Here is a 21,273-nt window from a genome sequence, read left to right on the forward strand (position 1 = left end):
TTAACGTTGCGGGTCAGTAGTTCTTCACCCAAACTCTTAGCCATCTCAATAGAAAAACCCCAAGCTTCTCCAATCTATCCATCTAATTGCAATTCCTTCATGCCCAGATCCATTCCGGTAAATCTCCTCTGTACCCTCTCCACAGACGTCACATCATAGCCAAGTTTGTGGCTCAGAATTGAACACAATTCTGTGGCTGGGACCAGACCAGTGTTATATAGGTTTAGTGTAACTTCTTTGTTCTTGTCCTCTTTGCCTAGAATCATAGAATCCCTACGGTGCAGGCCATTCAGCCCATCGAGTCTGCTCTGACCATAATCCCACCCAGGCCCCATTCCCGTAACCCCACGTATCCACCCTTGCTAATCCACCTGACACTAAGGGGCAATTTAACACGGCCAATCAACCTAACCTACACATCTTTGGAGTGTGGGAGGAAACCCACACAAACACAGGGAGAATGTGCAAACTCCACACAGACAGTGACCAGAGGCCTCTATTCATAAAGCTGAGGATTCTATGCGCTTTATTAGCCAGCTTTTGTAACTTCTCCTACCACCTTCAGAGATCTGTGCACTAACACCCTCAGGCCTCTTTATTCTTGTAGCCACTTTAATACTGTACCATTGAGCTTGCATTGTCTCTCACCATTCTTTCTACCTTGCACTTCTCAGCAGTGAATTCCATCTTTTTTTTATTCATTCATGGGATGTGGGTATCTCTATCACGAGTTGCATTTATTGCCCATCCTCAATTGCCCTCGAATTGATCAGGCTGGGCCATTTAAAGAATCAACCACATTGCTGTGGATCTGGAGTTACATGGAGGCCACACCAGGTAAGGATGGCAGGCTTCCTTCCCCAAAGGATATTCATGAACCAGATTGGTTCTTGGGACAATCAACAATGATTTCATGGTTGTCATTAAGACTCAACTCCAAGTTTTTTTTTTACGGAATTCAAATTTCACCATCTGCCGTGGTGGGATTGGGACCCAGGTTCCCAGAGCAATGCACTGGATCTCTGGATTATCAGTCCAGTGACAATACCACTGTCCATCCATTTAAACAGCTTCCTTCCACTTTTTCTCTCCTCGGAGCTTAATGATGCAATATTCAGAATACAACATTATACAGATGTAGGTTGCACATTTGTAAAAAAAACACATTCTGGCACTCTCAGCAAGATAGCTCTGGTAAAGAGAAAATAACCCTGCAATGTTTGATTGGAGTGGGATTCTTTTGTGTTGAACTAATACAAAGGAGGAAGTACAAATTAACGACAGTGAGTTGTATTTATCGACTCAGGTGATGATTCACTCCCAAGGCTATTCACGTAACTTCTCCAATCCTCCAGCATTCTAATCACTGTGGTTTAAACCGATATTCTCATGGTTTAATCAGTTACACCAGAGCTTCCCAAATTTTTCCCACCACAAAATTCTTTTGACCTCCCAGGAGCATTGTGGGGAGAGAAACATCATCATGCTGAAGAGTTAAAGTACAAAACATTTACAATAGGTACAAACATACAAGACAGCTTCATAAAAGTATTTACTATTTCTTACATGTATATGTTTATATTCATTTAAAAAGTTCCCCTTTTCAAAATACTTGATCATACCTTTTTCTGTCCTGGGTGTCCTTGTGCACCAGTTGCTGAAGGTAAGCATGCAGGTGCAGCAGGCGGTAAAGAAGGCAATTGGTATGTTGGCCTTCATTGCAAGAGGTTTTGAGTACAGGAGCAGGGATGTGTTGTTGTAATTATACAGGGCCTTGGTGAGGCCACACCTAGAATATTGTGTGCAGTTTTGGTCTCCTTTTCCGAGGAAGGATGTTCTTGCTCTCCAGGGAGTGCAGCGAAGGTTTACCAGGCAGGATGGCGGGACTGATGTACGAGGAGAGGTTGACTAGGTTAGGATTGTTTTCACTGGAGTTCAGACAAATAATCTCATAGAGACTTGTAAAATTCTAACAAGATTCGACAGGGTAGATGCAGGGAGGATGTTCCTGATGGTGGGGGGAATCCAGAACCAGGGGTCACAGTCTGAGGATTCGGGGTAGACCATTTGGGACGGAGATGAGGAAACATTTTTTCACACAGAGTGGGGAGCCTGTGGAATTCATTACCACAGGAAGAAGTTGATGCCAAAACATTGACTGTATTCAAGAGGTGGCTAGATATAGCACTTGGGGCGAATGTGATCAAAGGTTATGGGGAGAAAGCAGGAATAGGCTATTGAGTTGGACGATCAGCCATGATCGTGATGAATGGCGGAACAGGCTCGAAGGGCCAAATGGCCTCCTTCTGCTGCTAACTTCTATGTTTCTATGTCTATGTCACCTTTTTCTATCATTTTTAATGAGAGGAGTGGTGATTCTGTTTCTCAAAAATGTGTGTTTAATAGCAGCAGCGCTGCTGAAGAGCTGGATTTTCATATCGCATAAACATCCCTCCCTCACACATGCATGTACATCCCTCCCTCACACACGTGCACCCCTCCCTCACACCTCTCTGTCCCTCTCTCACACATGCGCACTCACTCTGGCCACTTCCCTCCCGCCCTCCAAGTCCATTGCCTGCATCGCTCTGCCATGTGGTCGCCTTGCCCTACACCCTTACCTGGAACTTGGAATATTGGCTTTTCCGCTATTTAAAATTTGTCCAACATATTCAGAATCCCTGCAGTGCAGAAGGAGGCCATTCAATCCATCAAATTGGCACCGACTTTCTGACAGAGTATTTTACCCAAGCCCAATCCCCCGCCCTATCTCCGCAACCTGACACATTTCCCAAGGCTAATCCACATTCTAGCCCCAAGGCTATTCCACATTCTCCCCGTGTCTGCGTGGGTTTCCTCCGGGTGCTCTGGTTTCTTCCCACACTCCAAAGATGTGTGGGTTAGGTTGATTGGCCATGCTAAATTACCCCTTAGTATCAGGGTCTTAGTAGGGTAAAAATGTAGGATTATGGGGATAGGGCCTGGATGGGATTGCGGTCGGTGCAGACTTGTTGGGCCAAATGGCCTCCTTCTGCACTGTATGGATTCTATGATTCTACGTAACCTACACATCTTGGGACACAAGGGCAATTTACCATGGCCAATCCACCTAACCTGCACATCTTTGGACTGTGGGAGGAAACCCACGCACACACAGGGAGAACGCGCAAACTTCACACAGAGAGTCACCCAAGGCTGGAATCGAACCCAGGGTCCCTGGTGCTATAAAGCAATAGTGCTAACCACTGTGCCATTGTGCTGCCCTATTCAGTGCACAAGCCTCTGAAGTCGAGAATTCCAAAGCTCTAGGACAGAAAGCATAAATGTTGTCATACACAAGTGAAAAGTGTCATCTGAACAAGGTTGCAGCCAGAACGTAGGACAGGCACTTGTTGTGATGGAAGAATTGCATTGGTATGATGGCAGGACCAAGATTAACCGAGCATTCATTTACCAATGAAATTCAGGAGTTACTGAGTTCAGACAGCACATTCACAGACAGCTCCAAACACACTTTGAGCTGCCATAAGTTATTTGATGACAATGGCCCAGAGTTTTGAACCCAACTGTGCTTTGCTGGGGGAGGCACAGTTTGCCTGCTATCACCTAACTGGTGCTAAAGGACGTAGAGCTTTCAGCATAAAAGAGTTTGTAATCTTTTGCACCATTTTCAAAATGGTGCACCTCAAAGCAGGGCATACACACAGGATGAATGGATCAACATTGGGAGTTAACATCGTAAGTTAAGGGCAGCACTGGTTAGCACTGCTGCCTCATAGCTCCAGGGACCAGGGTTCGATCCTGGCCTTGGGTCACTGTCCGTGCAGAGTTTGCACATTCTCCCCGTGTCAGCGTGGGTTTCCTCCAGATGCTCCAGTTTCCTCCCACAGTCCGACAGATATGCAGGTTAGGTGGATTGGCCATGCTAAATTACCCCTTAGCAATGTCCCAAGGTGTATAGGTTAGATGGATTAGCCATGGGGAAAGTGTGGGGTTACAGAGATAGGGTGGGGGAAAGGGCCTGGGTAAGATACTTTGTCAGAGAATCGGTGAGACTCAATGGGCCAAATGGCCTCTTCTGCACTGTGGGGATTCTATGATTCACAGGCAGTGGACTAACACGGATATAAAACACCTACTTTTCTGTGATACACCTATTCTCATCTGCATTAACCAAACTTTGTCACTTACTTAAACAAATATAAAATTTTGGCTTGTGGCATATTTTGCTTTCAGTGATATACAAATGAGTTTACACAGAAACATGGGGGAAATGGCACAATGTGCATGGTGTTACATGCACAGGCATATGATGCGAGTGTGAGGGGAAGATGCACATTTTTATCTTTAAAAAGGAGCTTGGAAAATAGCTAATTTACCTTGGCAGCTTCTTTTGTGGTTTCTGCACAGATGGGGACTAACTCATATTTGCACATGTCGCTGGAGAGTTATTAAATATAAATGATCTTTTTGGACCTTCCAGTGAAGAAGCATTAGGATGCAACAGATCACTTGTGGAATTAACAGTTATTATTGCCTAGATGTTTACAGAAGCTCTGAAATATTAGATATAGCAGTCATCCCAGACATTACGTCTGCAAACCTGAAAATTCACTAAGAAGGGCGTGATGGAAATCACTATCCCAAGGAAGTGTGAATGGTCAATCATCCCCCATTGGATTAGAAATGTTCAGCCATCACCCATTTGTATGGATAGCGGAAACCATAGAGTTATCATCGAATTCCTACAGTGCAAAAAGGAGGCCATTTGGCCATCAAGCCTGCATCAACAATCCCACCCAGGCCCCATCCCCGTAACCCCACATATTTACCCTGTTAATCCTCCTGACATTAAGGAGCAATTTAGCGTGGCCAATCAACCTAACCCGCACATCTTTGGACCGAGAGGGGAAACCGGAGCACCTCGAGGAAATCCACGCAGACATGAGGAGAACGTGCAAACTCCACACCCAAGCTGGAGTTGAACCCAGGTCCCTGATGCTGTGAGACAACAGTGCTAGCCACTGTGCCACCCATCGATACTGTTTGTCAGATGACAGGAACTGGCCAAAATAGCAGATATCTTATTATTTTCGGAACAGCCCTGAGGCCAGTCTGGGACCAGGACCTCAAAAAGGGAGAGATTTTGCTCCAAGCAGAAAAGAAAGCTAGCTCTTAAAGATTATCTCGGGCAGGGAAATGGAGTTTTGCTTGTACCTGTGAATTATAGGTTGGACTCGAGGGACTCAAAAGATGATGGCCAGAATAAACCCCACTATTGTTTGGCTTGAACGATCATGAAGTCATCACCAGCCTTCACTAAGAGAATTTTCTGGCCTCCAACAGTTGGGTGGCATGGTGGCACAGTGGTTATCACTGCTGCCTCACAGCGCCAGGGACCCGGGTTCGATTCCCAGCTTGGGTCACTGTCTGTGTGGAGTTTGCACATTCTCCTAGTGTCTGCGCGGGTTTTCTCTGGGTGCTCTGGTTTCCTCCCACAGTCCAAAAATGTGCGGGCTAGGTGGATTAGCCATGCTAAATTGCCCCGTAGTGTCAGGGGGACTAATTAAGGTAAACGCATGCAGTTATGGGGATCGGGCCTGGGTGGGTACAGACCTGATGGGCCGAATGGCCTCCTTCTGCACTGTGGGATTCTATAAGTTCTAACAACCAACTTGAAGAAACAATGTGATAGTGATTTTTGAACTTGCTACATTTGTCTGGTAAAAATCTTTTCTTGTCTGTATGTACCCTGGGTGGAGGAGGATTGGGTGTTGGTTGAGATCACACTTCAGGTGTTGTGCAAATAAATGGCTATCCTTTCTTTTAAATCTTACCACAAGATCGGTTTTGTGTCAATTTTATGATGACAGGACGGATGCAAATGATACAGTGTAATTTTTTAACCTTCGACCCGTGGAGGGACAATCTATCGGAAAATACTTGTGTGTTTGTGCTTATTTATTAGTGTCGCAAATAGGCTTACATTAACACTGCAATGAAATTACTGTGAAAATCTCCTAGTCGCCACACTCTAGCGCCCGTTCGGATGCACTGAGGGACACTTTAGCATGGCCAATGCCCCTAACCAGCACGCCTTTCGGACTGTGTGATACTGAAACAAAAAAATGCTTGATGCTGCTAATCTTTGCTCTTTGGGATCATAAATGCAGCAGATGGTGTTCAGAGTGTAGTCCAAATTGTACAGTTCAGGGCTAAAAGCATCAAATTGCTGCAGTCAGACAGACGGTTGCTTTGATCGGTCATCAACCCAGCTTGCCTACATGACGTGAAATCCAAACTGCTCTGCAGCAGGAGATAGTAAGTAAATGCTCCTTAAATGGAAAAGGACACATCATCATCCAAACCCATGTTGTGAACTAATTGGACATTTACATAATTTGGTTTAATCCGAGGTAGCACATTTGTTTTGTACTTGGTGATTTGAGCCTATTGTCCAGTGTAAACCAAACTCTGATGAATTGTCATCCAGACTCGAAACATTGGCTCGATTCTCTCTGCACTGATGCTGACAGGCCTGCTGAGATTTTCCGATTTTCTGTTTCTTTAACTCTTCCAAAGGTGGAGACAGAAATCATACAACAAAATCAGAGCTTTGTCAAATAGTCCGAGACATCACAACTCAACCTGAAATTGTATTTGAAACCAAAAGAGAAAACGCTGGAAAATCTCAGCAGGTCTGGCAGCATCTGTAAGGAGATGTTTCCAGCATCCGCAGTAATTTGCTTTTATCCTGAAATTGTATTTGGTGGTATTAAATGGTATTCATGGCAAGGGCGGAATGGTGGCACAGTGCTTAGCACTGTTGCCTCACAGCGCCAGGGATCTGGGTTCAATTCCCGGCTTGCGTCACTGTCTGCACTTCCTCCCCATGTCTGCGTGGGTTTCCTTTGGGTGCTCCGGTTTCCTCCCACAGTCCGAAAGACGTGCTGGTTAGGTGCACTTCTCCCTCAGCGTACCCGAACAGGCGCCGGAGTGTGGCGACTAGGGGATTTTCACAGGAACTTCACTGCAGTGATAATGTAAGCCTACTAATAAATAAACTTAAAATTACTCTCTCACTTACATTTAGTATGTACAAATGGAATGAGAAAGTATGTGATACATCTCGCATTTTCTTGCAGCTTACTGACATGTAACCCACTGGACTGTATGACAATATCTTTCATTTCAAAGAAAACTGGACTGTGTAAAAATGAGTCCAATGAAAAGTTCAGTCAATAGATAGTGTGTGCGGAACAGTTGTTGCCCTCGTTCACTCACCTCTACAAGCAAAAGCTACAAGGTTCTAGGTCCTTGGGGGAAAATATCCACTTTTCAAAAAAAAAACGGTCAGATCATCAGGAGACAAGGAAAAATGAAAAATCCTTCAAGTGCGACGCCATATCATCACAGAGCACACTAAAAAAAAAATCTGCAAGTCTGGTAGGGAACAGACAAGCAATTTGCTGTTGGAACCTTTAAAAAAGGGAAATGTTTCTGGTCACATTCAATGAAAACAGAATGAGATGGAAATCAGGAAGCCATTCAACAGCTAATAAGTGATGAACTTTGCAAAGCAGACAAGTGGAAAAATGGGAGTACGTAGTCACTACAAGAAGGTGTTAACACATTATGCAAAGCTGCTACATAGAAGTTATTTTAAAGCATTGACATTAACAGCGTATTTGTTCTGCCCATCCAGCACAAAATTATTCCAGTCTTTATGAGATGATCACTATGATAAGTGCTGAAGAGTGTCCACTATCATATCCTTGCAAAAACATTAATACTAAATGAATGCACGGTCCCACAGGTGACCCAAAGCGTATAGCATCACGCAATACATTTGAAGCAGTTGTATAAATTTGCACAAAAATGGTAATTCCAGCAGAATGATGCCAAGAGGCCATACAAATCTCCAATTTTCAAAAACCTTCAAAATGATGATCAATAAATGAATATGATAGAATTTTCATATTTTCAGCTTTAGAACGATAACTCAAGTTAGGAAAGGTTTCCCACTTATTCTCCATTTGTTAGTGAAATATTGCTGATGGCGAGAGATCAAGATTAGGTATCTATGTCCTGAATATAAATATTTCATTAAAATAACTTAGTAAGATAAAGGGTTATAGGCAAGCCTAGTAATCGCTAAGGTAGGGACATGTTCGGCACAACTTTGTGGGTTGAAGGGCCTGTATTGTGCTGTAGTTTTTCTATGTTTCTAAAATACTTCAATCCATTCCAATTTTAACAAGTCACATTTGTTTCTCGAACAGGTCTCAGACAACCTTCAACAATAATGCTACGGCTCACTTGAAAAAAAACTCAGCCTGAGTTGTTTCAAAAACAAGGGGTTCTATTGAAATGGACTGAATCTAGTCAAAGTGGCAGAATTCCAGATCAGACTAAAGAAACATTTCATGCTAGTTTGAGCCAGCCAGTAATTTTGTTAACTGTTTATTCCCTCTGACACTGAAGTTGGGCAGAAGTAATGTTTTCACCCTGGTTTGTTAGTGAATACATCTCAAAATACTCATTAATGGATTTCAATGAAACACAGATAAGATATAGGCCAAGGGAGAACAGATTCATTTTTATTTTAAAAAACTTCAGATGTGGATGCTGGATTTTTTTTAGGATCTGTTAAAATTGGGAGATTGGGTGAAGTGATCTTTTCACAGAATCACAGCATTCCCTACAGTGCAGAATTTGATTTGATTTATTATTGTCACATGTATTAACATAGTGAAAAGTATTGTTTCTTGAGTGCGATACAGACAAAACATGCCATTCATAGAGAAGGAAATGAGAGAGTGCAGAATGTAATGTTACAGTCATAGCTAGGGTGTAGAGAAAGATCAACTTAATGCAAGGCAAGTCCAAAGTCTGACAGGAGCAGGGAAGCAGCTGTTCTTGAGTTGGTTAGTACGTGACCTCAGACTTTTGTATCTTTTTCCCCCAAGGAAGGTGGTGGAAGAGAGAATGTCCGGGGTGCGTGGGGTCCTTAATTATGCTGGCTGCTTTGCCAAGGCAGCGGGAAGCGTAGACAGAGTCAATGAATGAGAGGCTGGTTTGCGTGATGGATTGGGCTACATTCACAACCTTTTGTAGTTCCTTGCGGTCTTGGGCAGAGCAGGAGCTATAACAAGCTATGATGCAACCAGAAAGAATGCTTTCTATGGTCCATCGAGTCTGCACCGACCACAATCCCACCCAGGCCCTGTTCCCGTAACCCCACACATTTACCCTACTAATCCCTTGACACACGGGTCAATTTCCCATGGCCAATCAACCTAATCCGCACAGCTTTGGATGGTGGGAGGAAACCAGAGCACCTGGAGGAAACCCACGCGGACACGGGGAGAATATGAAATCTCCGCACAGACAGTGACCCGAGGCCGGAATTGAACCCGGGTCCCGCATCAGCACAAGTTACAAGGCCATTTATACACAAGGATGTGGTTCCCTCCCCCACCGAGAGTGCCATACCCAAGAGATTTAGTCTACCTTTTATTCCCCACCCAATGGGTCCACCCCAGCCTGCCCCTCCCGTCACTGAAGGATGAAGTTGAGATTCCATAGGTGCTATCACGCCCTTTCATCTCTCCAGGTGACCAGTAACATATCAAATGGACCAGTGATCCATTCTACGGTTCTAATTAACATTCTAGCCCACCCACAAGTTAGCAAAAACTGTATTGAGGCAACATATTTCAAATGCTGGAAATCAACACAAAACATGCTGAAAACACTCAATGACTTTTTAATCTGAATACCGCTTCTGTCAAAGGATCAGTGAATGGAAAGCTCAAGCCTATTCTTCTCTCTCCATAGATCGTCTAACCTGCTGAATGTTTCCAGCCTTTTCTGTCTTTATTTCAGTTTCGGACATCCTGCTTATGGTTCAATGAAGCGAATCTTAATTTGGGTCGAAGTCCCAGGGCTCCCCAACCCTAACAGCACTGTGGGTGCACCTACACTGCGTGGACTGCAGCAGTTCAAGTTGGCAGCTCACTTTCAAAGTCAATTCAGGACAGGCAGTGAGGTGTGGGATTTGCCACCCACCCATCCATCGACTGTCTACACTTCCCACTGCCTCGTAAAAGCAGCCTGCATAATTAAGGACCCCACGCACCCCTGACATATTCTCTTCCACCTTCTTCTGTCGGGAAAAAGATACAAAAATCTGAGATCACATATCAACCGACTCAAGAACAGCTTCTTCCCTGCTGCCATCAGACTTTTGAATGGACCTCTCTCGCACTAAGTTGATCTTTCTCTACACCCTAACTATGACTGTAACACTACATTCCACACTCTCTCCTTTCCTTCTCTACGTACAGTATGCTTTGTCTGTAGAGTGCGCAAGAAACAATACATTTCACTGTATACTAAGACATGTGACAATAATTAATAAAAATCAAATCAATTGACAGTCCGTGAATGAAGAAAGAAAAAGTTTCAGGCAATCCATTACAAACGCAAGGGATTATTTAAAAAACGCTACTTCTGTTGCTGACTTTTTTTCTTTAAATGCAAATCCTTTACTTCTCATTTGTTCATTCCAAATACATATAGAGGTTAATGCTTAGAAATCTTGCTGATCAATAATAAATGCGGCCTGGGTGGTATGCAACAGATCTTCTGCAAATTAGGATAATTACTTGTAATTGGAGAGATTGAGTGCTACAATTGGCTTAAAAAGGCTCAGGGAGTGAAAGTGTACGAGTGAGCATTCAGTCTTGACTGCCGCACAGTGCTGCCTGCTGCAAGGCTACATGGAAGCAAGTTGAGAATTGGATCAGGTGCAGAGATGATGCTTCCAATAAATGACCAGCCTTCCAACACCCTCAGTTCCATTCTATTTTGCAATTACTGTACGTGAAGGGACAGTACCACAACAGTTAAATGTACAAGTTCTTGTCATGACCAGCATCCGAAGTGCCTCTAAATTGTTGGTCTTAGAAAAAGATATGTATAAAGTTTATTTATTAGTGTCACAAGTAGGCTTACATTAACACTGCAATGAAGTTACTGTGAAAATCCCCTAGTCACCACACTCCAGTGCCTGTTTGGGTACACCGAGGGAGAATTTAGCCTGGCCAATCCACCTAACCAGCACATCTTTCGGACTGTAGGAGGAAACCGGAGCACCTGGAGGAAACCCACGCAGATACAAGGAGAATGTGCAGACTGCGCACAGACAGTAATCCAAACCGGGAATGGAACTCAGGTCCTTAGTGCTATGAGACAGCAGTGCTAACCACTGTGCCACGCTTCAGAGTCCATTAACCATGTAAGATTCAACAAAGCTTGATCAGTCAGCAGTCGTTCACATGGACCTCTGCCTTATCTTTCGTCTTTTACACTTCTGCCTGCGGAGGTGGTGCTTCTTCCGCCACTAAGTTCTCACGTCGACAAGGGTCTCAAAAACCCAGAGCCAAAAAAAGTATTGCCACTTATGCAGATGACTTACGGGAGGATTGCCGGCAGCTGCTAAACTGTACCCCAAGCGTTTCTGGAAGGGAAATGCATAGGCGAGTACAATTACAAAGTAAATAGCTTCATTAGATGGTTGGTTATGCGAAGCACTGCAGCTGTTTTGAGCCTCCAATCTACATTTCTAGATTGAGAACTTGGTATTGCATCAAGATTCATTCAGTATTTCTGCAATTGCAGCTTCCTGCTTTGATGCCTACTGAAATTACACAACTTCTATATAGACAACCAACAAGTAATCAGCACAGTTTATGGACTGATGGATGAAAGCATGCACGCGCACACACAAAAAACTACAGTCTAGGTGAAATATAGGTCATATAATCTTACTATTTGCATTTCTAAAGAATGCCATTACAGATTTACTCCATCAATCATGGTAGCTTCCTTAGGTTTACTTCAACAATTTGTCGTTGCCTGCAATGCTGTCAAATTATTTTACGTGCCGTCTATTATGATAGAACTTCAGGTAGTCAAAACATTCATGAATTTGTGGACATTGGCTTAAATGTCAGTGCCCATCGTCTCAATGGTTGAAACTGTGCTTCAGAAATGAATAGAAAGGGAAGCTCGACACACAACCCAGTGATTTAGAGCCATAGATAGTTTTACAGCACAGCAAGAGGCCCTTCAGCCCATCATTTCTGTGACGGCCATCAAGAACCTATTTATCCCAATCCCATTTTCCACAATGTGGTCCATTGCCTTGTATGCAATGGCGTTTCAAGTAGTCATCTAATTGCTTCTTAAACATTGTGAGGATTTGAGCACACAATCCTGTCTGACAATTTCAATATGGAGGGATTGGTGCATGTTCAAGGTGTTGTTTGTATGACTAATATCCCTCCTAGAACAGTATAGTACAGCAGGCCATTTCACCCATTGACTCTGGCAGCTCTTTCAACAAACACTCCCCCATTTAGAAAATGACATTAGTTAACTTAAGCTACATACAAAAGTCTCAGATTTTAAAAAAATAATTTAAATGCCTTACTTAGTGGGCGGCACAGTGGTTAGCAGCAGGGACCCGGATTTGATTCCAGCTTTGGGTCACTGTGTGGAGTTTGCATGTCCTCCCCATGTCTCTGTGGGTTTTCTCCGGGTGCTCCGGTTTCTTCCCACAGTCCAAAGATGTGCAGGTTTGGCTGCCATGCTAGTGCTGCCTTAGTGTCAGGGGGATTAATGAGCTAAATACGTGGTGTTACTGGGTTAGGGCCTGGGTGGGATTGTTGTCGGTACAGAATCGATGGGCCAAATGGCCTCCTTCTGCACTGTAGGGATTCTATGGTAGAGAACAAAGAACAGTACGGCACAGGAACAGGCCCTTCGGCCCACCAAGCCTGCGCCGATCACTTTGTCCTATCCATACCAACTGTCCGTATCCCTCTTTTCACCGCCTGTTCATGTGTCTATCCAGATAATGTCTTAAATCTCGCTAACGTATCTGCCTCAACCACCTCACTTGGCAGTGCATTCCAGGCCCCCATCACTCGCTGTGTAAAAAACTTTCCCCGCACATCTCCACTGAACCTTTCCCCGCTTTACCTTGAACTTGTGCCCCCTTGTAATTGTCATTTCTGCCCTGGGAAAAAGCTTCCCTGTTCACCTTATCTCTGCCACTCAATTTTTATAAACTCTTATCAGGTCACCCCTCAGCCTCTGTCTTTTCAAAAAGAACATTCCCAGTTTATTCAACCTCTCCTCATAGCTAATACACTCCGTACCAGGCAACACCCTGGTAAACCTTTTCTGTACTTCTTCCCAAACCTCCACGTCCTTCTGGTCGTGTGGCAACCAGAATTGGACAGAGTTGCCAGAATTTTACCGCCTCGCCCGTCCGAGGCTCATAAGGTCCCTCCCGAGGCCAACAGGGAATGCTGTTCTGTGAACCTCACCCGCCCCAATTCCAGGCCAGTAAAATTCTGGCCAGTATTCCAAATGGGCGGCATGGTGGCATAGTAGTTAGCACTGCTGCCTCACAGCGCCAGGGACCCGAGTTCAACTTCCAGCTTGGGTCACTGTCAGTGTGGAGTTTGCACGTTCTCCCCGTGTCGGCGTGGGTTTCCTCCGGGTGCTCCGGTTTCCTCCCACAGTCCAAAGATGTGTGGGTTAGGTTGATCGGCCATGCTAAATTGCCCATTAGTGTCAGGGGGATTAGGAGGGTAAATATGTGGTGTTACAGGGTTGGGACCTGGGTGGGATTGTTGTCGATGCAGGCCCGGTGGGCCAAATAGCCTCCTTCTGCACTGTAGATAGATGCTATGATTAACACACACTTCTTTTTCTATCCCCTTGTTCATTCAGAGAGCTCTGCATTGTTTGCCCTCGCTTTCCTTCTTGAGAGAATACTCCTTGACTGTGCCTGGACCATTTCTTTTTTGAAGGTATTTCATTGATCAGCTAGTTTTTCCTGCAAAATTTTCACCTATCCACCCCAGCTTCAGTCTTTCCCCAATAAACCAGCTCGCCTTCTTGCTCTCATTGGACCGGAAGGGTGAGGCCACCATTGCTGGTGGAATGTCTCGAGTGCTCTTATATGTTCCTGAAGGATAGTCCAGCTTTCATTGCAATAGGGGAGGAAAGTGTTGACAATTGCTCTGTACACTAAGACTTCTCTGGATTTGTCAGGGTCTTTTTGTTACCAAACATTGCTGAAGTCCATGCCCAAATGCAAGAAGACCTGGACAATATCCAGGCTTGAGCTGACAAGTGGCAAGTAACATTCACGCCACACATATGCCAGGCAATGACCATCTCCAACAAGGGAGAATCTAACCATCGCCCCTTGACGTTCAATGCTATTATCATCACTGAATCCCCACTATCAACATGCTGGGGGTTACCCACTGACCAGAAACTGGACTAGCCATTTAAATACTGTGGCTACAAGAGCAGGTCAGAAACTAGGAATCCTGTGGTAAGTAACTCACTTCCTGATTCCCCAAAGTCTGTCCACTACAAGGCACAAGTCAGGAGTGCGATAGAATACACTCCACTTGCCTGGATGAGTGCAGCTCCCAACAACACTCAAGAAGCTCAACACTATCCAGGACAAAACAGTCTGCTTAATTGCTACCCCTTCCACAAACATTCACTCCCTCCCCACTGACGAACTGTGGCAGCAATGTGCACTATCTACAAGATGCACTGCAGGAACTCACCAAGGCTTCCTAAACAGTGCATTCAAAACCCACAACCACTGCCATCTCGGACAATGGCAGCAGACACCTGGGAACACTGACACCTGGAGGTTCCCCTGCAAGCTGTCATGGAAATATATTGTGGAGATGCCGGCGTTGGACTGGGGTGAACACAGTAAGAAGTCTCACAACACCAGGTTAAAGTCCAACAGGTTTATTTGGTAGCAAATACCATAAGCTTTCGGAGCGCTGCTCCTTCGTCAGATGGAGTGGAAATGTGCTCTCAAACAGTGCACAAAATCAAGTTACAGAATACTGATTGCCTGATAATCAGTATTCTGTAACTTGATTTTGTGCACTGTTTGAGAGCACATTTCCACTCCATCTGACGAAGGAGCAGCGCTCCGAAAGCTTATGGTATTTGCTACCAAATAAACCTGTTGGTCTTTAAACTGGTGTTGTGAGACTTCTTACTATGGAAATATATTGCCATTCCTTCACTGTCGCTGGATCAAAATCCTGGAACTCCATCCCCAACAGCACTGTGGGTGTACCTAACATCGCATGGACTGCTCAAGAAGGCAACTCACCATCCCTAGTTGCCCTTGAGAAGATGACGGGCAATAAATGCTGGTTTAGCCAGCGATGCCCACATCCCATAAATTAATTCAAATGAAAGTTAGAAGGCTGAACTGATGGAGCTGGTCCAGTTTTGGACTTCCTCGGCAATGGCATCCTTTTGGGAAAAAGTAGCTGGCCAAGGTATTAAAAAGTAAAAAGTTTATTTATTAGTGTCACAACTAGGCTTACATTAACATTGCAATGAAGTTACTGTGAAAATCCCCTAGTCGCCACACTCCAGCGCCAGTTCGGGTACACAGAGGGAGAATTTAGTATGGCAAATGCAGCACATCTTTCGGACTGTGGGAGGAAACCGGAGCACCCGGAGGAAACCCATGCATACATGGGGAGAACGTGCAGACTCCGCACAGACAGTGACCCAAGCCGGGGATCGAACCCGGGTCCCTCACGTTGTGAGGTAGCAGTGCTAACCACTGTGCCACCATGTATTATCAACACTTCAATAGTTTTAGACACCGCACACTAAACTAATGTTGTTTTGCTGATGTTTTTCTTTGCAAGAGCTGCAGTAAGAAAAAAGCTGACATGTTGTAATGTCAATTCTTTGCAAGTTACAGTAGAAAATGATAGCTGCCTACTGGTATTTACCTTTGGTCAGACACCATGTCTAAACCTTAAAGGCAATCATTAAGGTGTCATCCTATTCATGACAACACACAATGCGTTGCCTCAGGCCAGTTGATAAATTTCATGCGGCTCTCAACAGAAATAAATTCCAAGGCATTGATTCAAGCCTGAAAAAGGAATATGCGCTACACTATTTGGAAAGAAAGCTCAGTGAAGCTTGATTTTTATATTTTAATCATTCCCTTCCAATTTATAACTTACACCCATGATTACTTTGCTAATCACAGTATATTTCAGCTCTGTCACACATTATTTTGCAACTGTGTAAGAAGTCATCTGATGAATGTTATCGCTACCCCTTTCATCCACTCAATGCGATAAATTACTTTAAGGCCAAATATGGCACACAAGAAGGTTAAAATCTGAGTCTGGCTTTTCTCATGAGGCCCCAAGTCCAACATGAGTTACAAGAACCCCATCTTCCTGCAATGTGATTTAGACAAACATTAGCTGGTGATATAGACAAAATGAGTTCTAGGCTGTAAAATATGACACTCACAATTGATCGAGACAACTAATTGATATTTATTTGAGCTGTTAAATTCCTCCTCCCAACCTTACAAAAAACTGTTCAGAGTGGTTGGATAAAATCAAAATCTTTGGTTGCATAGGCACTTAAATATATAAGTAGGTCATACGGCCCCTCGAGCCTGCTCCACCATCAAAATCATGGATCCACATCTACATCAACTCCACTTTCTTGCCTAACCCCTCATTCTCTTAGTGCTTTAAAGAAAATCAACAATCTCAGCCTTGAATAGATTCAACAAAAGAACATCTGCAGCCCGCTTGGAGTTCAGAATCCACGAGTGAAGACATTTCTCATCTCAACCCTACATGGCCAAATCCTTATTCTGAGACTATGCCTCCTATTCGTAAACACCCAGGCCATGGGAAAATAGCCTCTTGGCATCTACCCCATCAACACTGAGAATTACTAATGTTTCAATGGGATCACCATTTTTCTAAATAAGAATGATAGAAATGATTCAGCATAGAAGGGAACCATTCAACCCATCGTGTCCATGCTGACCCAAAGTCTACCAGGTGCCTTTTCTAATCCCATCCCCCTGCACATGGGCCATAGCCCTGCAACTTACAGCAGACCCAGGTACTTCCGAGTTTAGGGTCTCTGCCTCCACCACCAATTCAGGCAGCAAATTTCAGACACCCACCACCCTCTACATGAAAAGGTTTTTCCTCACATCCCTCTAATCCTTCTGCCACTTACCTTGAATCTATGGCCCTTGGTTTGTGAACCCTCTGCCAAGGCAAACAGGTTCCTCCTGTGCACTCTCTCCCTACCCGTCACAATTTTGTATTCCTCAATCATGTCACCCCTCAGCCTTTACCAGGCGATTAAGAAGGCATATGGCATTCTTGCCTTCATCTGCCAGGGCATCGAGTACAAGAGTTGGGAAATCATGTTGCAGCTAAATAAAACCTTGGTTAAGTCGCATTTGGAGCGCTGCGTGCAGTTCTGGTCACCACCCTACCAGCAGGACATGGAAGCTTTGGAGAGAGTACAAAGAAGATTCACCATGATGTTGCCTGGTCTCCAGGGCGTTGGCTATGAGGAGATTTGAATAAACTAGGATTGTTTTCACTGGAAAGACAGAGGCTGAGGGGAGACCTGATAGAGTTCTACAAAATTATGAGAGGCATAGACAGGGTGGATAGTCAGAAGCTTTTTCCCCCGAGGGTAGAGTTTCATCACAGTAACTTCATTGCAGTGTGAATGTAAGCCTACTTTATTTTTTTATGTATTTATTAGTCACAAGGAAGGCTTCCATTAACACTGCAATGAAATTCCCCTAGTCGCCACACTCCGGCACTTGTTTGGGTCAATGCACCTAACCAGCGCATCTTTCAGACTGTGGGAGGAAACCGGAGCACTTGGAGGAAACCCACGCAGACATGGGGAGAATGTGCAAACCCCACACAGACAGTAACCCAAGCCGGGAATTGAACCCGGGTCCCTGGCACTGTGAGGCAGCAGTGCTAATCACTGTGCCACCGTGCCGCCCCCACTTGTGACTAATAAATAAACTTTTAGAAGCGTCAATCACAAGGAGGAACAGGCTCAGGGTGAGAGGGGGAAAGTTTAAGGGAGATGTGCGGGGTTCGTTTTTCATGCAGGGAGTGGTGGGTGCCTGGAACGCGCTGCCAGAGGATGTGGTGGAAGCAGGCACATTAGCAACATTGAAGAGGCATCTGAATGGGAACATGAGTAGGGAGGGAGTAGAGGGATATGGACCGAGTAAGGGCAGAAGGTTTTTTTTTAAAAGTTTAGTTCAGACATCATGATCGGAACAGGCTTGGAGGGCCGAAGGGCCTGTCTGTGCTGTACTTGGTTCTTTGTAAACAACCCCGACCTCTCCTTGCAGCTATAATTTTCCAGCTTTGGCAACATTCTAGTAAATTCCTAAACTCCCAAGAATATTACTCAATCTCTCCTCAGGACAATGCTCTCATCCCAGGAATCAATTTAGTGAATCGTCCTCCAAGGCAAATAGATCCTTTCTAAGGAGATAAACCACACTCAATACTCCAGGTATGATCTTGTAAAACTCCATTCAATAGTAGCAAGATTTCAATACACTCCAGCCCTTTGCAATAAAAGGCAAACACATCGCATTTGTCTTCCAAAGCACTTTAGCAAACGCATATTTGTGTACAAGGTTCCCCAAATTAATCCAAATGTCAACATTTAATCGTCTCTCACCTTTTTAAAAAAGTCTGCTTTTCCATCCTTCCCACCAGTGGAAAATTTCACACTTCTCCACAGGATACTTCAGCTGCCACTTTCCTGCCCATTCATTTAAAAGCTCACAATGCTAACTTTACCAACAAGGTTTGTATCATTGGCAAACTTGAATGTATTAAAATAAGGGACCCGAATGTAAATTTTCTTTATTCATTTGCAGGATGTGGGCATCGCTGGCTCGGCCAGCATTTATTGCCCACCACAAATAGCCTGAGACAAGCTGGTGGGGAGCTGCTTTCTTCAACCACTGTAGTCCCTGTGTGGTATGTACACCGATGTGGAAGTGCCAGCGTTGGACTGGGGTAAACACAGTAAGGAGTCTAACAACACCAGGTTAAAGTCCAACAGGTTTATTTGGTAGCAAACACCACTAGCTTTGCGACCAAATAAACCTGTTGGACTTTAACCTGGTGTTGTTAGACTCCTTACTGTGGTATGTACACCCACAGTGCTGTTAGGGAGACAGTACCAGGATTTTGACCCAGCGACAGAGAAGGAAAAACAATGTCAGGATGGTGAGTGACTTGGAGGAAAACTCCCAGGGGGAGGTGTTCCCATCCACCTGCTGCCCTTGTCCTTCTAGATCGTAGCCAATGGGTTTGAAAAGTACTGCTTAAGGAGCCTTGGTGAGTTCCTGCAGTGCATCTTGTAAATGGTACACATGGATGCCATACTTCATCGACGGTGAAGGGAGCAAATGTTTGTGAAAGGGGTAGCAATCAAGCAGGCTGCTTTGTCCTGTATGATGTTGAGCTTCTTGAGTGTTGTTGAAGCTGTACTCATCCAGGCAAGTGGAGAGTATTCTTGCACACTTGATTTGTGTTTTGGAGATGGTGGACAGATTTTGGGGAGTCAGGAGGTGAGTTACCCGCCGCAGGATTCCTAGCTTCTGATCTGCTCTTGCAGCCACAATATTTATATGGCTAGTCCAGTTCAGTTTCTGGTTAATGACAACCCCCAAACGTCAATGGTGGGGGAGGCGGGAGGGGGGGGGGGGGGGGGGGGGGGGGGGTCAGCGACAATAATGACACCCTGAATGTCAAAGGGTGATGGCTAGTTCTCTCTTGTTGGAGATGATCATTGCCTGGTACGAATGTTACTTGCCATTTGTGAGCTCAAGCCTGGATACTGTCAAGGTCTTGCTGCATTTGGATATGGACTGCTTCAGTATCTGAGGAGTTGTGAAGGATAGTAAACATTGTGTAATCATCAGTGAATATCTCTAGTTCTGACCTTATGATGGAAGAAAGATCATTGTTGAAGCAGCTGAAGATGGTTGCACCTAGGACACTACCCTGAGGAACTTCCGCAGTGATGTCCTGAAACTTTGGAATGGAGGCATAGATTATTTTCTGAATGGGGAAATGATTAGGAAATCAGAAGCACAAAGGGACTTGGGAGTCATTGTTCAAGATTCTCTTAAGGTTAATGTGCAGGTTTAGTTGGCAGTTAAGGCGGCAAATGCAATATTAGCATTCATGTTGAGAGCAGGGATGTACTTCTGAGGCTGTATAAGGCTCTGGTCAGACCCCATTTGGAGCACTGTGAGCAGTTTTGGGCCCCATATCTAAGGAAGGATGTGCTGGCCTTGGAAACGGTCCAGAGGAGGTTCCCAAAAAATGATCCCTGGAATGAACAGCTTGTCGTATGAGGAATGGTTGGGGACTCTGGGTCTGTACTCGTTGGAATTTAGAAGGATGAGGGGGGAGATCTTACTGAAACTTAGAGGATACTGCGAGGCCTGGATAGAGTGGACAGAGAGAGGATGTTTCCACTAGTAGGAAAAACTAGAACCAGATGGCACAACCTCAGACTAAAGGGACAATCCTTTAAAACAGAGATGAGAAGGAATTTCTTCAGCCAGAGAGTGGTGAATCTGTGGAACTCTTTGCTGCAGAAGGCTGTGGAGGTCATTGAATGTCTTTCAGAGATAGATAGATTCTTGATTAATAAGGGGATCAGGGATTATGGGGAAAAGGCAGGAGGATGGGGATGAGAAAAATATCAGCCATGATTAAATGGCGGAGCAGACTCGATGGGCCGAGTGGCCTAATTCTGCTCCTATGTCTTATGGTCTAACTGAGATTATTGACCTCCAATCACCTTAACCATCTTCCTTTGTGCTAGGCATGACTCTAACCATTGGCAAGGTTTCCCCTAATTGCCAATTTTATTAAGAATCTTTGATGCCACACTTGTCAAATGCTGCTTTGATGCCGAGGTCAGTCGCTCTCACCTCACCTCTGGAATTCATCTCTTTTGTCCATGTTTGAACCAAGGCCGTAATGAGGTCAAGGGCTGAGTAACCCTGGCGATGGCCAAACGTAGCATCAGCGAACAGGTTGTCACTAAGCGGGTGCTGCTCAATAGCGTTGTTGATGGCCCCTTCCAGCATTTTACTGACAATCGAGTGTAATTAGCTGTTGGATTTCTCTTGCTTTTTGTGTAAAGGACACAAATGGGCAATTTTCCACATTGCCAGGTAGATACCACTGTTTTAGCTGTGCTGGAACATCTTGGCTATGAGTACAGCAAGTTCTGGAGCACAAGTCTTCAGTACTATTGCTGCAATATTGTCAGGTTCCAAAGCCT

The sequence above is a fragment of the Mustelus asterias genome, chromosome 9 (assembly GCF_964213995.1).
Source record: "Mustelus asterias chromosome 9, sMusAst1.hap1.1, whole genome shotgun sequence".
NCBI lineage: Eukaryota > Metazoa > Chordata > Chondrichthyes > Carcharhiniformes > Triakidae > Mustelus > Mustelus asterias.